Source organism: Triticum urartu, chromosome 1A (assembly GCF_056163025.1).
Source record: "Triticum urartu cultivar PI428250 chromosome 1A, HENAU_Tu73, whole genome shotgun sequence".
Lineage (NCBI taxonomy): Eukaryota > Viridiplantae > Streptophyta > Magnoliopsida > Poales > Poaceae > Triticum > Triticum urartu.
The window spans coordinates 540,897,558-540,909,631 of NC_141873.1; the positions used below are offsets into that span (position 1 = coordinate 540,897,558).

General features: G+C 44.1%; 1 pseudogene; it reads right to left on the minus strand.

The window, feature by feature from the left end:
• Window positions 1-9,862: 9,862 nt before the first annotated feature.
• Window positions 9,863-11,143, minus strand: LOC125536797 (transcription initiation factor IIB pseudogene; annotated as a pseudogene).
• Between the last annotated feature and the right edge of the window lie 931 nt (window positions 11,144-12,074).

The following is a 12,074-nucleotide window of genomic DNA, read 5'->3' on the forward strand; positions in this document are numbered from 1 at the left end:
TTCTACATCATTTCCAATCAACAATATGTCATCCACATATAATATTATAAATGCTACAGAGCTCCCACTCACTTTTTTGTAAATACAGGCTTCTCCAAAAGTCTGTATAAAACCATATGCTTTGATCACACTATCAAAACGTTTATTCCAACTCCAAGAGGCTTGCACCAGTCCATAAATGGATCGCTGGAGCTTGCACACTTTGTTAGCTCCCTTTGGATCGATAAAACCTTCAGGTTGCATCATATACAACTCTTCTTCCAGAAATCCATTCAGGAATGCAGTCTTTACATCCATTTGCCAAATTTCATAATCATAAAATGCGGCAATTGCTAACATGTTTCGGACGGACTTAAGCATAGCTACGGGTGAGAAGGTCTCATCGTAGTCAACTCCTTGAACTTGTCAAAAACCTTTGTTCTCGATGGCTTGTCGATCATCGGGCAAGTCAACCAAAGTCCACACTTTTTTCTCATACATGGATCCCATCTCAGATTTCATGGCCTCAAGCCATTTTGTGGAATCTGGGCTCATCATCACTTCCTCATAGTTCGTAGGTTCGTCATGGTTAAGTACCATGACCTCCAGAACTGGATTACCGTACCACTCTGGTGTGGATCTTGTTCTGGTTGACCTACGAGGTTCGGTAGTAACTTGATCTAAAGTTTCATGATCATTATCATTAGCTTCCTCACTAATTGGTGTAGATGTCACAGGAACCGATTTCTGTGATGAACTACTTTCCAATAAGGGAGCAGGTACAGTTACCTCATCAAGTTCTACTTTTCTCCCACTCACTTCTTTCGAGAGAAACTCCTTCTCTAGAAAGGATCCATTCTTAGCAACAAATATCTTGCCTTCGGATCTGTGATAGAAGGTGTACCCTATAGTTTCCTTTGGGTATCCTATGAAGACACATTTCTCCGATTTGGGTTCGAGCTTATCAGGTTGAAGCTTTTTCACATAAGCATCGCAGCCCCAAACTTTAAGAAATGACAACTTTGGTTTCTTGCCAAACCATAGTTCATAAGGCGTCGTCTCAAAGGATTTTGATGGTGCCCTATTTAACGTGAATGCAGTCGTCTCTAAAGCATAACCTCAAAATGATAGCGGTAAATCAGTAAGAGACATCATAGATCGCACCATGTCTAGTAAAGTACGATTATGACGTTCGGACACACCATTACGCTGTGGTGTTCCGGGTGGCATGAGTTGCGAAACTATTCCGCATTGTTTCAAATGTATGCCAAACTCGTACTGACGGCGTACCGACGACGATCACATCGACTTTGGAACCATTTCCCACGCGCATCGTCACCTCGTCCTTAGCCAGTCTTCGCTTAATCCGTAGTCCCTGTTTCGAGTTGCAAATATTAGCAACAGAACCAGTATCAAATACCCAGGTGGTACTGCGAGCTCTGGTAAGGTACACATCAATAACATGTATATCACATATACCTTTGTTCACCTTGCCATCCTTCTTATCCGCCAAATACTTGGGGCAGTTCCGCTTCCAGTGACCAGTCTGTTTGTAGTAGAAGCACTCAGTCTCAAGCTTAGGTCCAGACTTGGGTTTCTTCTCCTGAGCAGCAACTTGTTTGTCGTTCTTCTTGAAGTTCCCCTTCTTCTTCCCTTTGCCCTTTTTCTTGAAACTGGTGGTTTTATTGACCATCAACACTTGATGCTCCTTCTTGATTTCTACCTCCGCAACCTTTAGCATCACGAAGAGATCGGGAATTGTCTTATTCATCCCTTACATATTATAGTTCATCACGAAGCTTTTGTACCTTGGTGGCAGTGATTGAAGAACTATGTCAATGACAATATCAACAGGAAGATTAACTCCCAGTTGAGTCAAGTGATTATGATACCCAGACATTTTGAGTATATGCTCACTGACAGAACTATTCTCCTCCATTTTGCAGCTATAGAACTTATTGGAGACTTCATATCTCTGAATCCGGGCATTTTCTTGAAATATTAACTTCAACTCCTGGAACATCTCATATGCTCCATGACGTTCAAAATGTCGTTGAAGTCCCGGTTCCAAGTCGTAAAGCATGGCACATTGAACTATCGAGTAGTTATCAGCTTTACTCTGCCAAACGTTCTTAACGTTGTCAGCAGCATCTGCAGCAGGCCTGGCACCCATCGGTGCTTCCAGAACATAATTCTTCTGTGCAGCAATGAGGATAATCCTCAAGTTACGGGCCCAGTCCGTGTAATTGCTACCATCATCTTTCAACTTTGCTTTATCAAGGAACGCATTAAAATTCAACGGAACAACAACACAGGCCATCTATCTACAACAACATAGATAAGCAAAATACTATCAGGTACAAAGTTCATGATAAGTTTAAGTTCAATTAATCATATTACTTAAGAACTCCCACTTAGATAGACATCCCTCTAATCATCTAAGTGATCACATGATCCATATCAACTAAACCATAACCGATCATCACGTGAAATGGAGTAGTTTTCAATGGTGAACATCACTATGTTGATCATATCTACTATATGATTCACGCTCGACCTTTCGGTCTCAGTGTTCCGAGGCCATATCTGCATATGCTAGGCTCGTCAAGTTTAACCCGAGTATTCTGTGTGTGCAAAAATGGCTTGCACCCATTGTAGATGGACGTAGAGCTTATCACACCCGATCATCACGTGGTGTCTCGGCACGACGAACTTTGGCAACAGTGCATACTCAGGGAAAATACTTTTATCTTGAAATTTAGTGAGAGATCATCTTATAATGCTACCGTCAAACAAAGCAGAATAAGATGCATAAAGGATAAACATCACATGCAATCAACATAAGTGATATGATATGGCCATGATCATCTTTTGCTTGTGATCTCCATCTCCGAAGCACCGTCATGATCACCATCATCACTGGCGCGACACCTTGATCTCCATCGTAGCATCGTTGTCGTCTCGCCAACTATTGCTTCTACGACTATTGCTACCGCTTAGTGATAAAGTAAAGCAATTACAGGGCGATTACATTGCATGCAATAAAGCGACAACCATATGGCTCCTGCCAGTTGCCGATAACTCCGTTACAAAACATGATAATATCATACAATAAATATAGCATCATGTCTTGACCATATCACATCACAACATGCCCTGCAAAAACAAGTTAGACGTCCTCTACTTTGTTGTTGCAAGTTTTTACGTGGCTGCTACAGGCTGAGCAAGAACCGTTCTTACCTACGCATCAAAACCACAATGATAGTTCGTCGAGTTGGTGTTGTTTTAACCTTCTCAAGGACCGGGCGTAGCCACACTCGGTTCAACTAAAGTTGGAGAAACTGACACCCGCCAGCCACTTGTGTGCAAAGTACGTCGGTAGAACCAGTCTCGCGTAAGCGTACGCGTAATGTCGGTCTGGGCCGCTTCATCCAACAATACCGCCGAACCAAAGTATGACATGCTGTTAAGCAGTATGACTTGTATCGCCCACAACTCACTTGTGTTCTACTCGTGCATATAACATCTATGCATAAAACTAGGCTCTGATGCCACTGTTGGGGAACATAGTAATTTCAAAAAAAATCATACACACACAGGATCATGGTGATGCATAGCAACGAGAGGGGAGAGTGTTGTCCACGTACCCTCGTAGACCGTTAAGCGGAAGCGTTATGACAACGCGGTTGATGTAGTTGTACGTCTTCACGATCGACCGATCCTCAGTACCGAACGTATGGCACCTCCGCGTTCAGCACACGTTCAGCTCGGTGACGTCCCACGAACTCACGATCCAGTAGAGCTCGGGGAAGAGTTTCGTTAGCACGACGGTGTGGTGATAATGCTGATGAAGTTACTGCAGCAGGGCTTCGCCTAAACACCGCTACAGTATGACCGGGGTGGATTATGGTGGAGGGGGGCACCGCACACGGCTGGGAGAGATCTTTGTGATCAACTTGTGTGTCTAGAGGTGCCCCTTGCCCCTGTATATAAAGGAGCAAGGGGGAGGCCGGCCGGCCCTTGTTGGCGCGCCTAGGAGGAGGAATCCTCCTCCTAGTAGGAGTAGGATTCCTCCCTTTCCTACTCCTACTAGGAGGGGGAAAGGCAAGGAGAGAAAGAGAAGGAAAGGGGGCCGCCGCCCCCTTCTCCTAGTCCAATTCGGACAGGGGGAAGGGGGCGCGCTGCCTGCCCTAGGCCGGCCCCTAATGGGATCAAATAACAACTCATGTCTATGGTTAGGAAACTTAATCATCTTTGATCAATGAGCTAGTCAAGTAGAGGCATACTAGTGACACTATGTTTGTCTATGTATTCACACATGTATTATGTTTCCGGTTAATACAATTCTAGCATGAATAATAAACATTTTTCATGAAATAAGGAAATAAATAATAACTTTATTATTGCCTCTAGGGCATATTTCCTTCATTGATATCATTTTTTGGTACTAACCTATTGACATAGTGCCAAGTGCCAATTGTTGTTTTCTGCATGTTTTTTACATCGCAGGAAATCAATACCAAATGGAGTCCAAACGCAACGAAACTTTTTGTGGATCTTTTTTGTAACAGAAGACATCAAGTGGGTCAGAGAAGCGCATGGGGGTGCTCCGAGGGGAGCACAACCCACCAGGGCGCGCCTAGAGGCCCAGGCACGCCCTGGTGGGTTGTGCCCACCTCGGGTGCCCCCTGGACCGACTCTTTGCTCTATAAATACCCCAATATTCTAGAAACCCTAGGGGAGTCGATGAAAATCAATTCCATCCACCACAGAGTCTAGAACTACCATATCCAATCTAGACACCATCACGGAGGGGTTCACCACTTCCATTGGTGCCTCTCCGATGATGCGTGAGTAGTCTTTTGTAGACCTTTGGGTCCGTAGTTAGTAGCTAGATGGCTTCCTCTTGCTTGTTTGATTCTCAATACAATGGTCTCTTGGAGATCCATATGATGTAACTCTTTTTGCGATGTGTTTGTTGGGATCGGATGAACTTTGAGTTTATGATCAGATCTATCTTTTTATCCATGAAAGTTATTTGAGTCTTGTTTGATCTCTTATATGCATGATTGCTTATAGCCTTGTATTTCTTATCCAATATTTGGGTTTTGTTTGGCCAACTTGATCTATTTATCTTGCAATGGGAAGAGGTGCTTTGTGATGGGTTCGATATTACGGTGCTTGATCCCAGTGACAGAAGGGGAACCGACACATATGTATCGTCGCCATTAAGGATAACAAGATGGGGTCTATTTCTACATAAATAGATCTTGTCTACACCATGTCGTCGTTCTTATTGCATTGCTTCATTTCTCCATGAACTTAATACACTAGATGCATGCTGGATAACGGTTGATGTGTGGAGTAATAGTAGTAGATGCAGGCAGGAGTCGGTCTACTAATCTTGGACGTGATGCCTATATAATGATTGTCACCTGGATATCATCATGATTATTTGAAGTTCTATCGATTGCCCAACAGTAATTTGTTTACCCACCGTTTGCTATTTTTCTCGAGAGAAGCCACTAGTGAAACCTACGGCCCCGGGTCTCTTCTTTAATATATTTGCCTTTGCGATCTATTTTCCTTTGCTTTTATTTTCAGATCTATTAAACCAAAAATACAAAAATACCTTGTTGCACTTTATTTTATTTGGCATTCGATCTATCAATATTTACAACTCTCTCACGCCCGTTTGCCAATTTCTGGCGTCGTTACCCGAAAGGGATTCACAACCCCTTTTACACGTTGGGTTGCGAGTATTTGTTATCTGTGTGCAGGTGATGTTTACGTAGTGTTGCTTGGTTCTCCTACTGGTTCGATAACCTTGGTCTCATCACTGAAGGAAATACCTATCATCGTTGTGCTGCGTCATCCCTTTCTCTTTGGGGAAATACCGACGTAGTTCTAGCAGACATCACTCCATCAGTCCATACTCCTCGTCTGACGAAGAATTAGAATTCATCATTTTCCCTACAAATAAATCACAAAAAATAGGTTAGACAATGTATCAAACACATAGAGCGCAAGGGGCAACCCGAGAGTTGCCGGACGTACCACGGTGGCGTCCGGGCCGGTGACGATGTCTGCGGTGGTGAGCATGGGAGAGAGGACTATTGTGGCAGTGCTGGTGGCATAGAGGCTCGGAAGGGTTGCGAAGCAAGGGTGGCGGCGGAGCTGCGAGACGTCCACCGCAGAGGTGAAAGAAGAGATGAGAGAGCAAATGGATCTGGTAGGTCGAGGGGTGGATTTTGTGCAATTTGTGGTGCGGTACGCCTGCTGGGTCCGATGTGGCGGACGTGACCGGACATCCTCATATCTGCCCTACATTTGGGCTAGATATGAGGGGTGCCAATCCCGGTCACTGACTGGGCCGACTGCCCGGGCGTATGGAGGGGGTGGAGGTTTGAGGCCCCCGACAGTAGATGCTCTAACTTAGAAAAAAATTGTTTAGTGACAGCTGCAACACGATGACTTTTAAGCAAATGAGTAAATAATTATTCTTTTTGATATTTACTCATATCAGTGTGGGGAATCTTGTATCAACACTCTTATGGTAGGTTTAATTTTTGGAAAGACCTTTTAAATTTTGAACACAACTCGAGGTTCCAGGTATGCGATGTTCGAAACTTCCGGGGATGTTACTTTTTCTTCCAATAGTCATATTTTTAGGCATGCCTATGTAAGACACCCCTATACCTTGAGTGGTGATAGGCTTCGAGACCATTTACTATAATAGAACAATCTTTGCATCTTTGCGCTTTCACTCCCTTTCTTCTACCCATCCTTTGTGAGAAGAGAGAGAGAGGGAGAGGAGATGAGTTCTTGACTTATTTCTTAAAAATATTTAGAAAGAGTTCAAACCAAGTGATTTCTACAAGGTTTCTGTTCTTTTGGAGGGTGTGCCTCTTCTAGAGATTGGAGTCACTTGGAAGCCTTCAAATTATGAAGGAGACAAAAGATTGTGAAGATAAAGCGATTGCGGATACGTCTCAAATGTATCTATAAGTTTTGAATATTCATGCTATATTCACATCATTTTTATATGCTTTTTTGGCACAATTTTATATCATACTTATTTGGACTAGCATATTAATCTAGTGCATGAGGACGTACACTATTTTCTATTGTTTTGGGCTTTTTAGGTGAAAATTTTATAGAGCCGGAAATCAATTTTTTTTCTTTCAAAATTTAACTAAGGACTCCAACGGTTAGAAGATGGAGGCCAGGGGAGCCACCAGGTGGCCATGCACCCCCTCCACGCGCCCTAGGGGGCACGTGGGACTACCATGTTACCCCATGTAGGTCGGTTGATGCTCTCCTTCGGCCGTAAGAAAGATCCTGAAATATCGGACATTCACTTAAACTTGTAGCCTCATTGGAGTTACAAATCTCCGCTTATTAAAGAGATAGTGTTTCGGCTCAGAACAATACCGAAAATAGAGAGAAATAGAGAGAAGAGAGATTCAATCTTGGAGGGGCTCTCGCACTCCAAGATCCATAAGCACCAAGAAAAAGAGGTGGAAACCTCTCCCCACCTAGGGGAGAGGCCAAGGAAGAAGAAGAAGGAAGGGGCCTCTTTTCCCTCTTTTGATGGTGTCAGAGTGCCGCCAAGGGAACCATCATCACCACCATCGTCTCCATCACCTCCACCGCCTTCATCAACATCTCCATCACCTTCCTCCCTCTGTATTCAGTGGTCCACTCTCCCAAAAACTGTCGCAATCCCTTCTTGAACAGTGCTTTGATGCCATTAACTATTATCCAGTGATTTCTTGCATCTCCGTTATTGTTCATTATATTCATTTTATCCTATGGTTAATTGGTGATCTATTATGATTTATTTGAGTTGTATGTTGATATGTTGTTGTCCTTTGGTGCCCATCATATGAGCGCGCATATACATGGATCACACTTAGGGGTAGTTGTATGTTGAGAAAACTATTCATAGGGCGGCCAGAGTAACACATATTATCAAGCCTTGCCCCACATGTCTCATATACTACCATATGGTATTGTATATACTACTTTATTATTATAAATACGTTCATAAATTATATATAACACATTCCAAAGTGAGTTACATGAAAAAAAATTGCAGGTTGGCCCATGATTTTTATTATATTTGTGAAATACATATATATTTGTACGTAAAAAAGAGCATCCTACCACCCAGGGGTAGTTACCCTATAGATATATATTTATCTTAATGCTATGGTTGGGTTTTACCTCACTAAATTCTTAGTATTTGTGGATGCTTTCTAGGGTATGAACAGATACCAATATTAATTTTTACCATGGAATTTCTCACCAGTGCAATATTTACTCGCCACAAATTCCAAATATAAGATCCACCATTCTTATTTTCTATCATCAAACAGCATTGCAGAAAACAATGTGACAGTGAACAACCAAGAAGTTTGAGATGATTATACAACAAATAAAAAAATAGGTACTATCAGTTTCATATCAAAAAAAGAAACAAAATTTTGGTTTCTGCTTACTTGCCTGATTACATGAGGACAATTGTAATAGTAGTGCTCTTTTTTGGAGGTAATATCATCGGGAGTCATAGAACTTGCATTGCATGTTTAGTTTGATGCTAAAACTTGTAAAATACGGATTTGTGGTCATCTAACTTGTTGTATGGTGCAAATATGGTGTGTTCTGCCATATCCGGACGTACATGTATGTTGCCTGCGTGGCATTGGCTTGGAATAAATGTTTCTAGATAACTCCCTGAATTTTTTAATTGCGCAAAAAAAGCTCAGGTGAGGCCAACCCGTCATTGAATAATGTAAGAAGAAAATTGATAAGTCGTCATATAGATAGGCAGGATTGTATGCCTGGATACAGTAGAATGCACCGTATTTGCAATAATCAACTAGTTATATGACCGCAAATCTGTATTTTACGAGTTTTAGCACCAAACTGAATATCCAGTGATATTAGTTAAAAAAGACATCTGTCGCCCGTCCAGATACAATCCTGATCTTATATGTTCTCAGGCTAGTCATAGTGGGGAGTAACTTAGACTAGTGTCATGCATATGACACTAGTCTTTGTTACTACTTACATAGTGCAAAGTAACATACAATTAGTATCATAGATGGTAGCATTTATTATATTATAGACTCATTTTGCTTTGGGTTGCGTTATGTTATAGTACTCCCTCCGTCCGGGTGTATAAGTCATTCGCGTAGTTCTAGGTCATCGATTTGAGGAATTAAATATGTGTTATATGTTATGAAAAGTATACCACTAGATTTCCACACAGATGTAGTTTCTAAATATATATTTTTTGTCACATATAATACATATTTAGATAGTTAAATAATCGACCTAGAACTACGCGAATGACTTATACACCGGGACGGAGGTAGTAACATATTATGTTACTCCAAACACCTCCCTTCTCATTTATTATATGCCACATAAGCAAACTTGTCTTGAAATGCGCTATGTTACTTGCTGAGTTACTCCTACTATGACCAGCCTCAAGTATGCGCCTATTCAACAAGAAGATGTAATGATCTCCCCACCCTGAATGTCCAATTCATTATAGGCTGGCAAATAACATGTGTGACTAACATCACCTCAGCAACCCATGTCAGATTCCTTCGATTGGTTAATGGTTATTAACACGAGGCGATTCTTTCTTTCTACATGAATTTGTCTCACCTGGCAAGAACGCAACACATTAGCATGCCAATTTTCTAACTCGAAGTCATTCACATTGTGATTTAGTTTTTGGTCAAATTACGGTGAAATGAACTAGTATTTCAGTTTTCAACCAGGCCATATATATTATGGTTCCAGTTTCAATGAAATTCAACCAGATTTTGAATTTTGTTAGCAAACTGGATTAGGTCTCAGACCACAGTTCATGAGTTTAATAACTGGAACAAACGGATCAAGCACGAATGGTTCTTCAGTACTTAGAAACGGATGAGGCCAACACAAACTTGGCATGTCCAAGCTTAAGATATATAGTTGGCCAAGAAGAAGACACACACACACACGGTTGGAATTGGAGCTGCCACAGACAGAATCAAGCTTGTAATAAAGGGTTAATAATGTCGTGAGCGGTGACAGGCGGGGCGAAGAGCATGTGGGCGTGCGGGGTGAGGTCCTTGTGCGCCTCCTTGATGGTCCCCTCGGCGACGCCGGTGGCGACGGAGACGTCCTTGACGGCGGAGTTGGAGTTGGTGGCGCCGGCGCGCTGGACGACCATGTAGATGACGGCGGCGGCGATGGACTCGGGGTTGCGGCGCACGTCGAGGCGCTCCTCGAGCCTGCGCACGGCCTCCTGCGCGTCCCGCACCTCCTGGTTGCCCAGCCCGAGGCGCGAGCAGAAGCGGCGCAGGTAGTCCGAGGCGCTGACGACGCCGATGTCCATCACCTGGCCGTCCTCCTCGCCGAGGAGCTTCTTGATGTGCGTCGACATCTTGCCGATGTCCTTCTTGGCGGCCGGGCCGGCGGCCGTGACGGAGGCGAGCTCCTTGTAGGTGCGCGGCATGCCGAGGTTGCGGCAGGCGATGTAGAGGCAGGCGGCGTAGACCGAGTCGCGGTTCCGGCCGCGCGGGACGCCCTTGGCCTCGTCCAGCTTCTTGAACGTCTCCTTGGCGTGGTCCCGGATGGTGGCGACGAGGCCGAGCCGGTCGGCCATGTCGCCGATGCCGCGGAAGCCGTCGACGAGGGTCTTGTCGGAGGCCGCGCCGGCGCCGTCGCCGGGCACGGACGTCCGCGGCAGGGCGTTGGCCTCGCCGGAGGACTTGCCGGGCTTCTTGTCGTAGGCGATGACGGTGGAGAGCTTGGCGTTGAGGAAGGGGTCCCCGGAGGCGCCGACGCGGCTGGGGTCGCGGTCCTCGCCGCCGCCGTTGTCGGCGAAGTTGCGCCACTCGGAGCCCTCGTCGATGTAGTGCGCGTCGAGGACGAGCGCGCACTCGGTGCAGATGGTGTCGCCGGTGCCGTGGTCCAGCACCACCTCCGTCGCGCGGCGGCAGTCCGGGCAGTAGACGCGCTCGTCCGCGCCGGTGGGCATCGTGGCGCGAGAAACTATCGGTGCTTGGTTGCGGCGGCGGCGGCGGCGGCGGCTCGGGGAAAGTGCTGGGGAAAGGGTTTGGGAAGCTGGGGCGGCTGGTATTTAAAGGCTGATAGGTCGGTGCGGGGAGTGGGCGGGCGCGCCACGGACCCAGAAGCGACTTCGACTCGTTTTGTGCACGGACGCGGCACGCTTTAAATTCACCGTGTGATTTTTTTAATAAGGATATACAAACGCTTGGGAACCTAAGTGATCGTTGATGCATTGGCCGCCTCATCAATCGTCCGATTAGGGAAAGCATGGTTAGAGCAAATACAATATGATGGCATAAGCAGACTATAAAAACTAAAATATTCTTACTTATTTGGAGAAGAGGGGAGAGGAGAGAGAAGAAAAGTGAGCTGTAAAATAAGAGCCGGCTATAGCACAGGACCAAAATTATTTTGTAAGAATGTATGATGGACCAGCTATTAATAAAGTACTACACATTTAAATTCTATTATTGTATAAGCCAACCTAATAGCCGGCTTATATAATAGTTAGTCATACTAGTATACTATACTTCCTCCGTTCCAAAATATAGGGCCTCTTTGATTTAAAGGATTTTCATAGGATTTTTGAAGGATAAGAATTCTTTGAAATTTTTCCTGCATTGGTCGTTTGATTCGCAGGATTGAATCCCATAGGATTTTTTTCCTATGGATTCATTTAAACTACATTTCATAGAAATTGTAGCATCCACTCCAACCTCTCGGAAGAAATTCTTTATTTTTCCTGTGATACAATCAAACAAACTCAAATCCTATAGGAATCCAATGGGCATGTCATTTCAATCCTACGTTTTTCCTATTCCTGTGTTTTTGCAATCCCGCGAATCAAAGAGGCCCATAGTGTGTCCATGCTTCTCAAGATTCAACTTTGACCATAAATTTAACCAACAAAATCAATTGTGGTGGGAGCAAAAAATATATAATTGAAAACTTCTTTTGAATACGAACTCATTGGTATAATTTTTGCTCCCGCCGTAGTTGGTCTCATTGGCTAAATTTAT